Source organism: Ochlerotatus camptorhynchus, unplaced genomic scaffold, assembly GCF_037179485.1.
Source record: "Ochlerotatus camptorhynchus isolate MF236.1 unplaced genomic scaffold, CSIRO-AGI_Acam_v1.1 ptg000043l, whole genome shotgun sequence".
NCBI lineage: Eukaryota > Metazoa > Arthropoda > Insecta > Diptera > Culicidae > Ochlerotatus > Ochlerotatus camptorhynchus.
The window spans coordinates 203,505-218,042 of NW_027040534.1; the positions used below are offsets into that span (position 1 = coordinate 203,505).

At 38.4% G+C, this 14,538-nt stretch overlaps 1 protein-coding gene across 1 annotated transcript in view; it reads right to left on the bottom strand.

Moving 5' to 3' along the window:
* C1GalTA (Glycoprotein-N-acetylgalactosamine 3-beta-galactosyltransferase 1) overlaps positions 1-14,538 on the bottom strand; it is a 32,369-nt gene extending 17,831 nt beyond the window's left edge. Inside the window, exon 1 of the mRNA XM_065237579.1 lies at positions 14,310-14,538. The gene's annotated coding sequence lies outside the window, so the exon portion shown is untranslated. The remainder of the gene's footprint in view (positions 1-14,309) is intronic.

Genomic DNA, 14,538 nt, shown 5'->3' on the forward strand with positions numbered 1-14,538 from the left:
ACGGTTAATCAATGGGGGGGGGGGATAATAATACACTTTTCGAGTGAATCCACCCCGTTGCACAGTGGGAATTGCTGGCTATTGGATAGCATTGGAAAATTTGCATTTCCTCCACTATTCTATTTTTTCTATCATTCTATATTATTGACCCGTTTAAATCCAAAATTTGAACGCCATATGAGAAAATTTTAATTTTTTGTGGCTTTTTAAAGTTGGTTACCTCGCATTTTTTCGACAAAAATTGCATTATTACTCAATCAACTGGTGGCTTAACGGTGGCTTGGATTGTAATGGCGTCTGAGAAAACGTTGTTTTAAAAAAATGCAGAACAAATTTGTTTAATTAAATTTTGTGCAATCTTACAAGAGTAGGCCTTATTCTTTATTTGATTAAAAAATAGCGATTTTTCCATAATAATAAAGCTTCAAAGTTATCAGGGTGTCTACTCAATCCAAGGAATCAAATTTCCTGAGTTTTTCAGGTTTTTCCAGGTGGGATGAAAAAAATTCCAGGTGCATACAAATTATACACATTATTATTTTATCGAACCCCCCTGTTTGCTGGTGTTCACACTGCTTGCACATGTCGAAAGAACTGTCAATTTAGATTTCAAAACAAAACTGTATCAGGAATCAAAAGTCATGAATTACCGGAAAATTGCTCTAGTTTCGGCAGACGTATTTGCTTTTATTATTAGAGAAGGTGAACTTTGTGGAGTAGGAAATGGTTGCTCAGGAGGAACACCGGCAGGGATTTGGCTCATCTTGTCCATCAAGAGCTGCGATATGAAGACGAAAATGGATTTCAAAACTTCGCCAGGATGTCGATATCAACTTTAGACAAGCTAGTGGGAAAAGTTCTCACTAGATATACATGATTCCTTAAGTTCTGAAAATGTCTGTTAACAACTCAATTCTGCAAGGTCTTCAAACCTTCTGACGTCCCTGAAGTTTTGTTTCTGTTCTCCGGTAAAATTTCCTTAAAAATCAACAATCTTTCCTGACAATCTGCAAATGTCTCGGTAGTTCTACAGATTTCTTTGAAGTTCTGTGTGTTCTTCAGAAGTTCAGCAAATTTTCCTAAAAACCTACAAAGTTCCTGAATCCCTGAAGATTTAAGATCCTTGAAGATCAACAATTATCTCTGATGTTCACAACATTTCTAATAATCTACAAACTTCTCGAAAGTTCTGTAATTTTCTCTGCAGATTTTCAGGATTCAATGAATATCTGCAAATATCTCTGAACATCTATACAATTTTCTAAAGAATTAAAAGATTATCTAGAAATTTTTGAACTTTCCGGAAATTTTAGGAAGTATTCTGAAATTTTCTAATTTTTCTGAAGCTGTGCAAATATCTCTAAAGATCAGCGAACTTACCTGAAGTTATGTGAATGTCCAAGAACCGCAGTAAAATTCTGAAAATGTATTTAAACATCTGCTAATTTTTGAGTAGATTTACGACCTACCCTCTGAACTTTTCTAAAGTTCCTATAATTTATTTCAAATTCTGTAAAGTTTTCTGAAGTACTGTATTTCTGCTCTAAAGATCTACGAACTGCCCTAAAGTTCAATAAATTTCACAGTAGATCTCAGAACTTTTCTAAAGTTATTTAAATTTCTTTGTGGATTCTTGATCTAAAGATCGGCGAACTTCCCCGAAGATCTGCGAGTTTTGCTGAGGTTTTGCAAATTTTTCTAAAAATGTACGAATTTTCTGACGTTCTACAGACTTCTCTTAAGGTCTACGGACTTCTCTGAAGTTCTTTAGATTTATCTATTTCCGACTTCCATGGAGTTCTGCAAAATATTGTACTTTTGTACTTCGCTGCGATTTGTTTTTGGAATTGAGGTGCTTTTCTGACATTTAACGAAGTTTTCTGAAGATCTCACATTTGTGTGAAACTTTCCGTCAAATTCCTGCAAATATCTTTAAAGTTCTGTAAAGTTGTCTTAAGCTCCGTAGCTCTATTCCCAAGATCTACAAAAAAAACTTGAGGCTCCATAAATTTCTCAGTAGATCTGCAAACTTCTCTGATGTTTTGTAAATTCCTCTAGGGTTACCCTGAAGATTTGAAAATTTCCATGAAGATTACCTAAAGTTGTCAAAATTTATTAGAAAATATTTATGCTTCTTTGAAGTTTTAAATGTCTCTCTCAAGATCTAAAAATTTTCCTGAAATCGTGTAAATATTTATTTTTTTAAATCCCTGAAGTTCTGCAATTTTTACTGAAGATCCATTAACATTTCTGAGATTGTTGTGATTTTTTCAGAAGTCCTGTGATTTTTTTCAAAGTTCTGTAGCTTTGTTCTGAAGATCTACGAACTTTTGTGATGTTGAATAATGTTTCGAGGATCTCTAAACTTCTGTGAAATACTTTATATTTCACTGTAGATTCTTGGACTTGTCTGAAGTTATGCGAATTTCCCAGAAAGATTTGTAAAATTTCGCTTAAAGTTTTACAAATTGATTTGAAATTATTTTTTCTTTGAACATTTATCTGAAGATCTACGACCTCTCTTGTGATTTTGTTTTTATGAATTTCTGTTATTAACTTTTAATTTGTTTGTAGTTCTGTTCTCAAGATCTACGAACTACCCTGAAGCTCAACAAATTTCTCAGTAGATCTCCGACCCTCTCTGAAGCTCAAAAAAAAAATTCTATGTTAGGTCTCAGACCTGCTGTCTGGCATGCTTATTCTTATACAATACATGCTTCGTATGCTTCCTTTTGACGGTTGCCAGTCTCTCTTTTTCGGCTGTTTCCTTTTTACGACGATTTTGATCCTCCACATACAAATCAGCGAAGAGCGAGCGTGACAAGACTCTCTGAATGAACTTGTCTCGTTCGCACACGTTGTCTTAGCTGTCAGATGCTTGTCAAGTTCAGTGTCCTTAAGAAACGTTTCGAGAAACTGAACGAAAAACTTCTTTTGAATTACGAATGAAGTGATAATTGGAAAATTCCCTGAGTGGAACCAAAATTCCCTGAATATTCCAGGTTTTTCCAGAAAAAAATAAAATTCCCTGTAAATTCCCGGTTTTCCAGGTTTTTCCAGGTAGTAGACACCCAGTTATGAATCCAAGGTTTGCCATGATTGACACCAGTTGCAAAAGGTAGGTTAAAATGTAAGGTTTCGAATGAGCATAGCCTGATCTTGCGCAGACTTGCGTGGTGGCATTCTACAATTTTAAAATTGAATCACGATCAGGAGATTGGTTGATTGCTCATTTTTAGTGCGTAATAACAGCTAATTTTGCCTTATCTATACATCATTCATCAACTATTTCCTGTTTTTAGGGGTCATACACTAATTACGTAATGGTTTATGGAAGCACAGAGAGTTCTAAGATTTTCTTACGTGCCACATTTTTTTTTCGGATTTGTTACAAAAAATGTGAAGACGGGGTTTGAAAATCATATAAAATGTATAACGCATTTAGTGTACGACCTCTTAGGCTAAGTTTATCTTTTTTTGCACCAAAACTGATCTGCAAAGGCCAGACTTATTCTTTGTGTTTTTCAACAAACAGAGAAAAGGCAGAGAGTCTTTAGTAAAAGGAATGATAAAAAGTGATCGACACTTTTTATCATACCACTTCATCTCCCTCCCAAATGAAGTAGCAGCAGCAGTAAGAAGATATCGGCATCAGTTTATCCATATATTTTACCAATACGTTTTATCGGTTTGAAGTTATTGTTATATCAGTTATAATAGAAATTAATTATGAAATCCAAATCAGCGATGAATACGGATAATGTAAATACACTCAAGTCGTTTTTTTACACGGGGGATACGTACCGTGTAAAAAACCGCGTTGTTTAAAAAAAACGTGTAAAAGAAAACCGCGTTATTTCAAAAAACTGTGTTAAAAAATACGTGTGTTTCACAAAACCGTGTGATAAATCCGTGTTTTTTTTTAAATTCATCATAACAAAAAACTGAGCAGTGTGCATGGAATTTTATTCGGTACTTGTAAGCCATGATCACCTATAACATATTCGTTCATGATAAAGTTCTTCTGGAGGTAAAGACCTTCCGAATGCTCGGTTTACATCATTTCGGAATTTTCTCTCATCTGTAAATCCTAACCATCTTGAAAGCAGCTATTCCCGTAGCTGAGTGATGAACAGTAAAACGTCGGAGGTACATACACATGTGTATGAATTCCAAATCTACGGGGTGCAAATGTGCATACCGTGGTGCATCCTAATTTCAATCAGTGCCTAACTCTATCCAAGCAAATTAAACATTGAATATCAAACCGATTTGTCACGTAACATTAGTAATTTAGTTTTACATATGCAGCAGTTCCAGGCAAAAACGGAAAAAATAAATAAATTTTTAAATCGACCCTCTCCGATTTGCATGAAACTTTGCGTAATTGTTTGTTATGGGCAATGATTCTCATTGGCACAATGTCATTTTGCTAAAAATTGGCGAAATACCGTCCTTGAAATTTTTCAAATAATTGTGTCAAGGGACCGGTATTTCTGATTGAAATGACGTCTGAGACAAAGAAATGAATAAAAATAATGTCTTTCTAAAAAAAACCCGGTGTTTTTTTAGTTATATTATGTAAAATTTATTAAAAAAATGTTAAAACCCGAATATTTAAAAATGTCCGTGTCCACTTTTTGAAAAAAAAAACAGAACAAAAATCTTATGAAAAATGCAAGCTTTTGGAATGTTTGTCGAACCACGTAACCAAAGTTAGCCGCTAATTGCAATTCACGAGCAAATTTTCATTATGTCGGAAGTAACAATCACACCGATCCGAGAAAAATAAAGTTTTGTTTTGATGACGGAAAAGTTATTCTAATTTTTAATTAAATACATTTAATCTCTTAGTGATAGCAATGTTTAACATATTAAGCAGGGTTTTAATCATACAAAGCAGATCGCTAGCGTTCATGCTAAAAATAGTGGGTTTTGAGTCAAAAGTTATTATACGACGTTTGGTGACCCCCTAAGGTTACTTAAGTCAAAGTGTTTTTACCAGGATATTCGGGGGAATTATCAATCACGTCTCCTTACGTGCAGCCCATTCATCATTTTAGGACCACCAAAATCATCTTAGCAATAAACAATTCGATTTATTCACTTAAATAATGAGAAAGCGAAACGACGAGGGCAAACATGCTTTTGATTATAAAAAAAAAAAAACAATATATGATCCATAACAAATTTAAAAACGCTACTTAAAAACACCCAAATGATCCATAAACCCCAGTGAAAATCCCTTAAAATTTGTGAATGATCCATAAAAAATATGAATATGATCTATATTTTCAGTAAAATTTAGCAACACAGTAGTAAAAATGTACCGCTAAATATCTAATGAATGAGCATTGAAATTGTAAGAATTACTCATACACATATTGCAAATGATCCATAAAACATTCAGCAATGAACCTTAAACTAATGAAAGTGATCCGTAGAAAATCAAGTTTGCGTTCTTAAAAATATAGGCATGATCCATATATTAAAGGGTGTCCACGATGAAATTGCCACACACAAAATTGATTCGCAAAATTCGAGTTTTCATCCGATTGCCATCAAATTTTCAGGGATTGAGAAATAACTATTAAACTTCATTTTACCATTTTACTCGTATTTTATTTACAGTCCATACGCAAATGCCCGCACCTTGGCCTTAACCCCGGCCATAAGATTCTGCACAACCTGTGAATCAACCGTTTTTTGCATGTAAACCCATACTTTCTTCAGTTCCTCGACTGTCTTCACTACCTTAGGTCGTTTAAGAAGGTGCTGCTTCATAATCGCCCAGTACTTCTCGATGGGGCGGAGCTCCGGAGTGTTGGGAGGGTTGAACATTTTCGGCACGAAATTGACCTTATTGTCCGCGTACCACTTCAGCACGTCCTTGGAGTAGTGGCATGAGGCCAAATCCGGCCAGAAGATTGTTGGGACGTTGTGGGCCTTCAGGAGAGGAAGCAGCCGCTTCTGGAGGCACTCTTTTATGTACACCTGTCCGTTCATCGTGTCCTGGGTCACGAAAGGTGCACTCCGCATCCCGCACGTGCAGATGGCTTGCCAAACCAGGATTTCTTCGCAAATCTTCTGAGTGCGGACATGCTCCGGAACGCTGAACTTATCCTTGGCCGTGAAAAACAGGTTGCCGGGGATCTGTTTGAAGTCGGCCTTCACATATGTTTCGTCGTCCATGATGCAGCATTCAACTTTCGTCAGCATGTTGAGGTACAACTTCCTGGCACGGGTTTTGGCGGACTTGTTCTGCTTCTCGTCGCGATTAGGGGCCTTTTGTACCTTGAACGTTCGAAGCCCAGCCTTAGTTTTGGCCTTCTGGACAAAACTTCGGCTTAGGTGCAGCTTCTTAGCCACATCCCTAACGGAGGCGTTCGGATTTCGATTGAAGGCCCCAACTACGCGGTTGTGATTTTTGGTGTTGTACGGAATACTTTTTCCTTCACTTCTGGGCTTCCGATCGGTGGTCAACCGTTCCTTGAACCGCTTAATCACTCGCGACACCGTGGAATTCGCGATTCCCAACGTTTTAGCGATGGAACGATGCGAGAGATCCTTGTTCTCGTGATGAATGCGCAAGATTTTATCACGCACGAGCTGTTCTTTCGACTCCATTTCCGCGAGTTTTGATCACAGGACTTTAAAACTTGCAGGATGTAAATAATGCACTATGAACTAAATCCACCCAAATTTTCATTAAATTCTACCCAACGGTTAAAAAATTAGAGCAATTTCATAGTGTGGCAATTTCATCGTGGACACCCTTTAGACATATTCTGTTCAAGTTTTGGACACTAACTTTTTGATTTTGTTCCATAAACAACTTAGATTTAATGACATACCCGTGTTTATTGAGTTAGAAGTGCGAAGCGACGGGTAAGCTTCAAAAAAAAGCTTCTATAATAATCTTTTTTAAAACTCTGAACACGATGCCCCTGGTCCAATGTGTAACGGCAAACTCGGAGTGATAAGAAGCATCATAGGGAATATTTTATAAGCTTTTTTTAGAGGCTTATTCTAGATGCTCGCCCATCGTTCCGCTCTTCGGACAAAAAAAACACGGGAAGAACAGTAAACCAGAGTAGCTACGCAGTAATGGGGCAATTTTCCAAGGTTAATGGATCAAATTTTTAAAAATAGTGTCCAAAACATGAACAATATATGTCTAATTTGGATCACTTTCGTTAGTTTAATACCCCGTTCACATTACAGCCTATATCACGTAATATAGGCTGTCTTGCAATGAGCGCTTTATAAACAGATAGCATTCCGCAAAATGATGTGTAGAGCTTTTGTAGGTTTTGTTGTTAGCTACAACAATTGCTCATAACTCAAATCTGTATCTCTTATGCATCACGAACTAGAGCTGGCAGAACTTGTTACTGTTTTTCAGTGAATGTAAATTACATTCACTGAAAAACAGTAGTGGCTTCTGTTCGCTCTGGTTCGTCATACATCAGAGATATGGATTTGACTTGTTAACAAAAGTTGTAGCTAATAACAAAACCTACAAAAACTATTTACATCATTTTGCGGAGTGCTGTTAATGAAAAAAGTTAGAGGCAAATGAATGTAAATGAATGCACGAAATGAATGCAAATGATTTTCCATGCCTGGGCATGGTTCCTCATCAACTAATGCTGAGAAATGTTGCTGAAGAAATCAAAGAGCTGTGATTTACAGATCGAGTAATCCATGTTTTGTATGGTAAATAGTGTTCTATACACACTCTATCCATTATATAGAGCCAATTTTTGAATTGTTTCCTCAATTTTCAGTTCATAAAAATTGCCGAAATATTGAAACAATTTTAAATTATACTTCCTTTTTAGGCGTCGAACTTGTGTTATATGCGTAGCATCCAGTATTTATTAAGAAATATTCACTATTCACAAGTTGTCAATTTTGCAATCCTAATCAAAAGATTGAGTAACACACAACATTTATAACAAGTTAGTTGTAGTGCTGAGATTTGTCATTGTCATTGACAGACTTTCGCGCGATATTGACAACATAGTTTTTCACATAGTCACGAAGACACCACTAGTCTAAAATGCAAGATTCATGAGATAATGACTTTTGACCGTCTTTTCACAGTTCTAGACCACTGTGCGTCCGGGGACGTCACATCCATTACCATCACCTCTACTTACAGGACCTCAACCGCTTCATCGTTTGGAGATACACTTATGGCGGTAAGCTCCAACTCGGATTAACTTTTAATACCGTCCCTGTTTGTATGATCTGAAAAATGTTTGCTCAGAATAATGTTGATTAACTCTGATGTCGACATCAAACCAGCCGGACATTCTTGATCGGGATTTAATCCGAGGATAATACCGGTTGGAGCTTACCACCATTACAGTCGCTACACCCAGTGGCGTTGCTTGCCAGGGGCGGGGGGGGGGCGGTTTTTCAAGCACTCAAGTGACGACGTCACTCTATTCAACATTCCATACTGCGAACAGATAGTATTTTGTCACTGCCAACAGCTGTTTCGTGTAAAAAGATAAACATTGCAATGAAATACGAACACCACTAAACATTTGCACATTTCACTAACATCAATAAGCCCTTTGGCCCAGACCTTGTATAAAGGACATTAGGGGTATTCACTAGGCGCATCGTAAACATATACACTAGCGTAAAAATACCAGTGTCCATTGGAGTGTAATGGAAGTTTACGCATTTACGAGGGTGTATACGTTTACGAGCCGCTTTGTGAATACCCCTATTGTATAACTATGACCGTCTATACGCATCACTCGCATCACCCGTGCAGGAACCGAAGTCGAACAGATCTTTTTGACGTTTAATAGTCTCTCTCTATCTAGCACACATGGACCCACGCATGGTTTATTTTCCCTTCCCCCACTAGTCCGTTTTCTTCTTGCTCGCACTTCTTCGATTCAGATGGTGCAGTAGTTTGCGCCGATTGAAGGTCTGAAAGCTCTATGCAAACACCGACGACGGCCGACTTCTCTTATGAGATCGTGTTTTGCCTTTGAGTTCGTTGTGAGAGTGGGAGAAAAAATCTTTGCGCAGGCAGAGGATAAGCAAGTTTGATTCCGTGCGGAAATATTGACGACAGTTCCGATGAAGCAGAGAAAAAGTGGGAGCCATTTTCATAAAAGATCAAACGTGAACAAGTAATAACAGCAATAATCCGGTAAGCTGAACAGAATAAAGTGGGATGTAAATTTATTTGGTTTTTCATGTGCCTGATCTTTTTTCCTCAAGGACACAATGCCGCGTGGAGAGCATAAAAACAAGCGATCGAGTGGTTTTCAACAACGCAAAGCAAAACGTGCTAAACTCGAAACAGAGAAAGCATTATCTGAATCGATATTGAGATTCATGAGCAAACCGGAATCAGCACCTTCAGCTACCCATTCGAGCGATGGTGCTCAGGAAGCTGATTCTGCAGCAGCAGCAGGAGCGTCACCAGCGTCGGTTTCAGGGACATTAGCAGCAGAAAACGAGGTTTGTGAAGGGACAGAGAAAAAAAATGAGAAACCAGACGGTTCTGATTCTGAAAGTGATGTAGAAAATGATGGCAATGAGAATCAAGCAGAACACTCTGTGGCTGATGATTCCAATTGCTTTTCTGATGTTTCCTATTGGAAATTACCTATGCCAGCTTACCTAAGAGTGAACATCATCAAGATGGGGAGTGCAACCTTCCAGAATAAGGATGGGCCATTTACTGTTTCATCCAGATCTGGGGAAGGCGTGAAAGGTAAGCAGCGCCAATTAACGAAAGAATGGTTCTATCTTGTGACGCCTGATGGTGACAGAGTCCTACGCACTTGGATGGTGTATTCACGTATAAGCCACAAACTGTTTTGTTTTTGCTGTAGGCTGTTTACTGTTCAAGCAACGGAAACAACCTCAAAATTTGTCACAGGTTTCGATAGCTGGTGGAAGCTTAACCCAAAAGTTCAATTCCATGAAAGATCCGGAGAGCACATTCGATGTCTGGAGAAGTGGAAAACGATGGCTACAAATCTCAAGTCTGGTTCAAATATCGATCAACATCTTATCGATCAGAGAGAGAAGGAATCTAAAAAATGGTATGATGTGCTACATCGCTTACTTGACATTACTTTGTTCCTGGCTAAGCAAAACATTGCTTTTCGGGGCCACAGGGAAGATGAGCTTTCCTCAAATAGGGGAAATTTTCTAGAGCTAGTAGAACTGATTTCTAGATATGACCCGGTTCTGAAGGAGCATTTGTTGCGGTTGAAGCATTGTGTCGATTTGCAAGTCCAGCCCCATGTTTCTTATCTCTCGCCGCAAACACAAAACGAGTTCATCGAGATGTTGGCAGGTCATGTTAAAGGGAGAATTCTCTCAGATATAAGATCATCGAAATATTATGGGATTATGTTCGATAGCACCCCAGATGCATCGCACGATGACCAAATGTCTGAAATTATCAGATATGTCAAGATTGAAGATGGGAAAGTCGAAGTAAAAGAATCATTTCTCGGTTTTTTTATTCTGAAAGGGAAAAAAGCCGTTGATTTGAGCAACGATATCCTTCATCAACTTGAAGGTAATGGATTGGACTTTATGAAGTGTCGTTCACAAAGTTATGACAACGCTATAACGATGTCAGGTACACATGGAGGAGTTCAGGCCTTGCTGAAGAAACAAAACAAAAAAGCGGTGTTCAACGGATGTGTAGATCACTCGTTAAACTTATGCGGCCAACACGCTTTTGCTGTGAACCCACAGTGTGTTACATTTTTTGGAACTGTCGAAGCCGTTTACTCGTTTTTTGCTGTTTCAACTCATCGATGGGACGTGCTGCTGCATCACACAGGTGTGGCGGTAAAAAGATTATCGCAAACCCGCTGGAGTGCGCATTATGAAGCGGTAAAACCAATTTACGCAAACTACGATGGGCTGATCGCTGCAATCGAAGCATTGTCTGATCCAGCTGAAAATTTGAATACCAGAGCAAGTGCACGAACCCTTCTGCCTGCGGTTTGTGACTTTACTTTTCTCTGTTATTTATACTTTTGGTGTGACGTCTTGCAAGAAGTTGATATTGCACAAAAGTACTTGCAAACGAAGGGATTGTCACTTGACAAGGTTTTGACTAAGCTAAAAGCACTCGAAATCTTTTTGACGGCTGAACGCAACAATCTTGTTGAAAACGCCATTGAGAAGGCTCTTTCCAAGTCAAAAGAGTATGGTATTGCTGTGGAGAGGAGAGTTCGTTTCAAGACAAGAAAGCCAGGTGGCCAACCGTCGAAACCCGGGCCTACGTTGGAAGAGGAAAACAGAACTGGTATGTTGGACTGCATCGATTGTTTTTATGATGAACTGCTGAAGCGATCAAAACCGGTGAAGGAGGTGGCGGACATTTTTGAAGCAATTCAAACTGAAAACTTGCTATCAGCGTCTGATTTAGAACAGAAAACGTCTGCTAATAAACTAACGACTTTCTACGACGAAGTGTCCGAAAGCGAACTGTTGTTGGAGATCCCAAGGTTTCGGAGACATCTGAAAGCAGCAGAAATAATTATGGATGATGCCAAACGATGGAGTGCACTGGATGTGCTACAGTTCATCGTCAAATGGGACTTCCAGGAAACACTTCCAAATCTCACGGTTGGTTTGAAGTTGTTTCTAACCGTGTGTATTTCCGTGGCGTCCTGTGAGCGAAGCTTTTCCAAGTTAAAGTTGATAAAAAGTTATTTACGAACAACTATGGCACAATCGCGCTTAACTGGGTTGGCTTTGTTGTCTATTGAATGCGAATACGCTAACTCCACTGACTTTGACGAAGTCATAAGACAATTTGCTGCAGTTAAGTCAAGACGTGTCAAGATTTGCTGATTTCTTGTTTTGTATTCAAATAAACGATGTTTTTGGCTTGGTAAACTAGATGTTTTATTTATGTTTTATTAAGGAAACAGTAATTTATGGTAAGTACTCATGTGCATATAAAACATGGGGTGACACCCACAAAATCCGAACCGGGTGTCACCAGGGTACGCTACGCCACTGGCTACACCAGCGTACGTACTGGTACTACTCTCTTTCTCATTTCGTTGCTGGTTTTCTTCTTCTTTCCGTTGTTGTACTGGCTGCTTCCGATCCTTCCGCTTGGGGCAGGGATTCATGCGATGCCCCTCCGTCTTACAAAGGAAACACAAATTTGTGTTCCCTTGATAACATCCCGAGCAGGAGAAAATAACTTATTAATACCTAATTCTGACTTGATATCAACATTTGGTATTGACCAGCATGACATAAAAGGTAAAATACCAAAGAATAATATCAAAAAGTTACAAGCAAAATACTTTGTTATTACCAATAATTGATATTTGGATACCAAAAGAATACCTGTGTGGTATTGCATTATCATAATTTGGTATTGGAATGGTAATGTAGGAACATTTTTTTTTTGGTATTTTACCTCATATGTGTAGCGGTGCCGGTGGTATAGTGGTAAGCGTGATTACCTCTCACGCCAGCAGGCCTGGGTTCAATACCAGTCGGCGCCGCCGGGATGTTCTGAGGCATAACAACTCTGATCACGCCTTCCTAGGGAAGTAAAAGCCGTTGGTCCCCGGTTCATGAGTTGATGGGTCGATAGGTATGGTCCAGGTGTTGGAGCTGCCTCCCTGGCGTCGGTAGCATTGGTGCTCAGCACGGAAAACAAGATCGACGGAAAAAAACCAAGGAAAAAAAACACCTTGTATGTCAGGCTTATCCATACCAATTTAAAGTATCAAGATATTCGTTCCTGCTCGGGTTTCGATTGAGTAAATGCAGCGAGTTGTTAATCTTTATTTTTACATTCATATATAGGGTAGAGAACTACTTCAGCCCAATCGCCTATTTTGGGCCTATCGAACTTCAAATAAATCCAAGATTTCAGAGTTAACAAGTCAATTATGCATTTGGTACGATACTTTAGTTAATAAGCTACGGAACGAAGTAAATGAGAACGCGTGATATGAAGGTTTGCACCCATTATTCCCAAAAACAAAAGAAGCGCTCCAACCGAATCATGTTTTATCTTCATCTGATAGGCCGAAGGGAATTCATTGGCGTTTCAATGCGTTAGACCGAGTTTAGAATCTGTAGGCCGAGTTTGGCGTCAAAAAGCAGTGTTAAACATTTGACAATATCTCAACGATTGGTTTCTCTTTATCAAATCTTACGGTACGTACGGAAAGGTAAGGCCTGCTGAGGTGAAAGGTAATCACGCTTATCACTACACCACCTTGCTTAACTTGCTTCATCTTCGTCGCATTTACAAGCTAATTGCTTATCGCATATTAGCTTATTGCAAGCTCTCAACTTAGTATTCTAGATGCACTCCCACAGTTATTAATTGAAAACATTCGATGCCTGTACCATTTATGCATAAGTATAAGTGGCAATTATCCTCGGCCCATACCAATTTAAAAAAAAAATGTGTATGGACAATTGCCTACGCATGGGGAGGGGGAGCAAGAATCCCAAAAACTGTCTACGTAGTCAATGAACAGCCCCTTACATGTTTCTGACTCACATATGAGCTCACATGTTGTTTGATTTATTGCTCATTTCCAAAATTTTGTTTCATTCCGCTTAATATTCCTCATGTTCCTTTCTTCTTTTCAAAAACACGACAAACCGTTAATATGTCTTCACGTAACCGCGTTCCATAGTTCCGTAAAATAGAATATAAACAAACTAAACACAGTCCGCTGCTGTCCCGTATTTCGATTCACATTATAATTACGACTGGGCCACTTATTGTTTAGTCGTCAGCACATGTCACACTGATCAAATTACCATTACAAAGGAGAAATGGAAATCGAGATGTGGTCTGCTTTAATCATATGGACATACATGCATTTATCACCAGTTCCGTTTCACATAAAGTTCTACGCTGAATTTGCCTCACATCGCAGCCTATCCTTCATTCTCTCTTGATGTTGATGCGTGGGCTGAATATTTATACTGACGAGAGAATATTATTTATTAAAATAGGCTACGTAAAAGTAGAAGTTAACGCTAGAAAAGAAACCCATTTATTAAACGATATTAAAATACAATTTCATGATTTACAGAATCAATCGAAAAGCACCGGAACATGGGGAGAAGTTTCAGTATTTCAGCCAGTTTATACTGATAAGACCTAATCTTAGATAAAGTTGCTTGACCAGTACAAGTATTTATTTCGTCTTTCGTAAATTTATACCCAAGATAGCGCAATCATAAATTTATATTAACACAAGTACAAAGGAAAAACATACACACGGTAATAATAGCAAAAATGTACTTACGCTCAGAGATCCTAAATCAGATTAATCCAACAAAATAGATTAGAACTAAAAGGAAGGCCTGGACCGATGGATCGACAGAAACGGCAAATGAAGCCGATTGTTCACTTTAATGACAGCATTTTACACTTGCTGTCAACTTCATCAATTCAGAACTTTACCAAATTTGGAGCTATGCTCAGAAAATCCAGACAAAATAGATTAAATTTCAACAAATTTGCACCCTGACAAC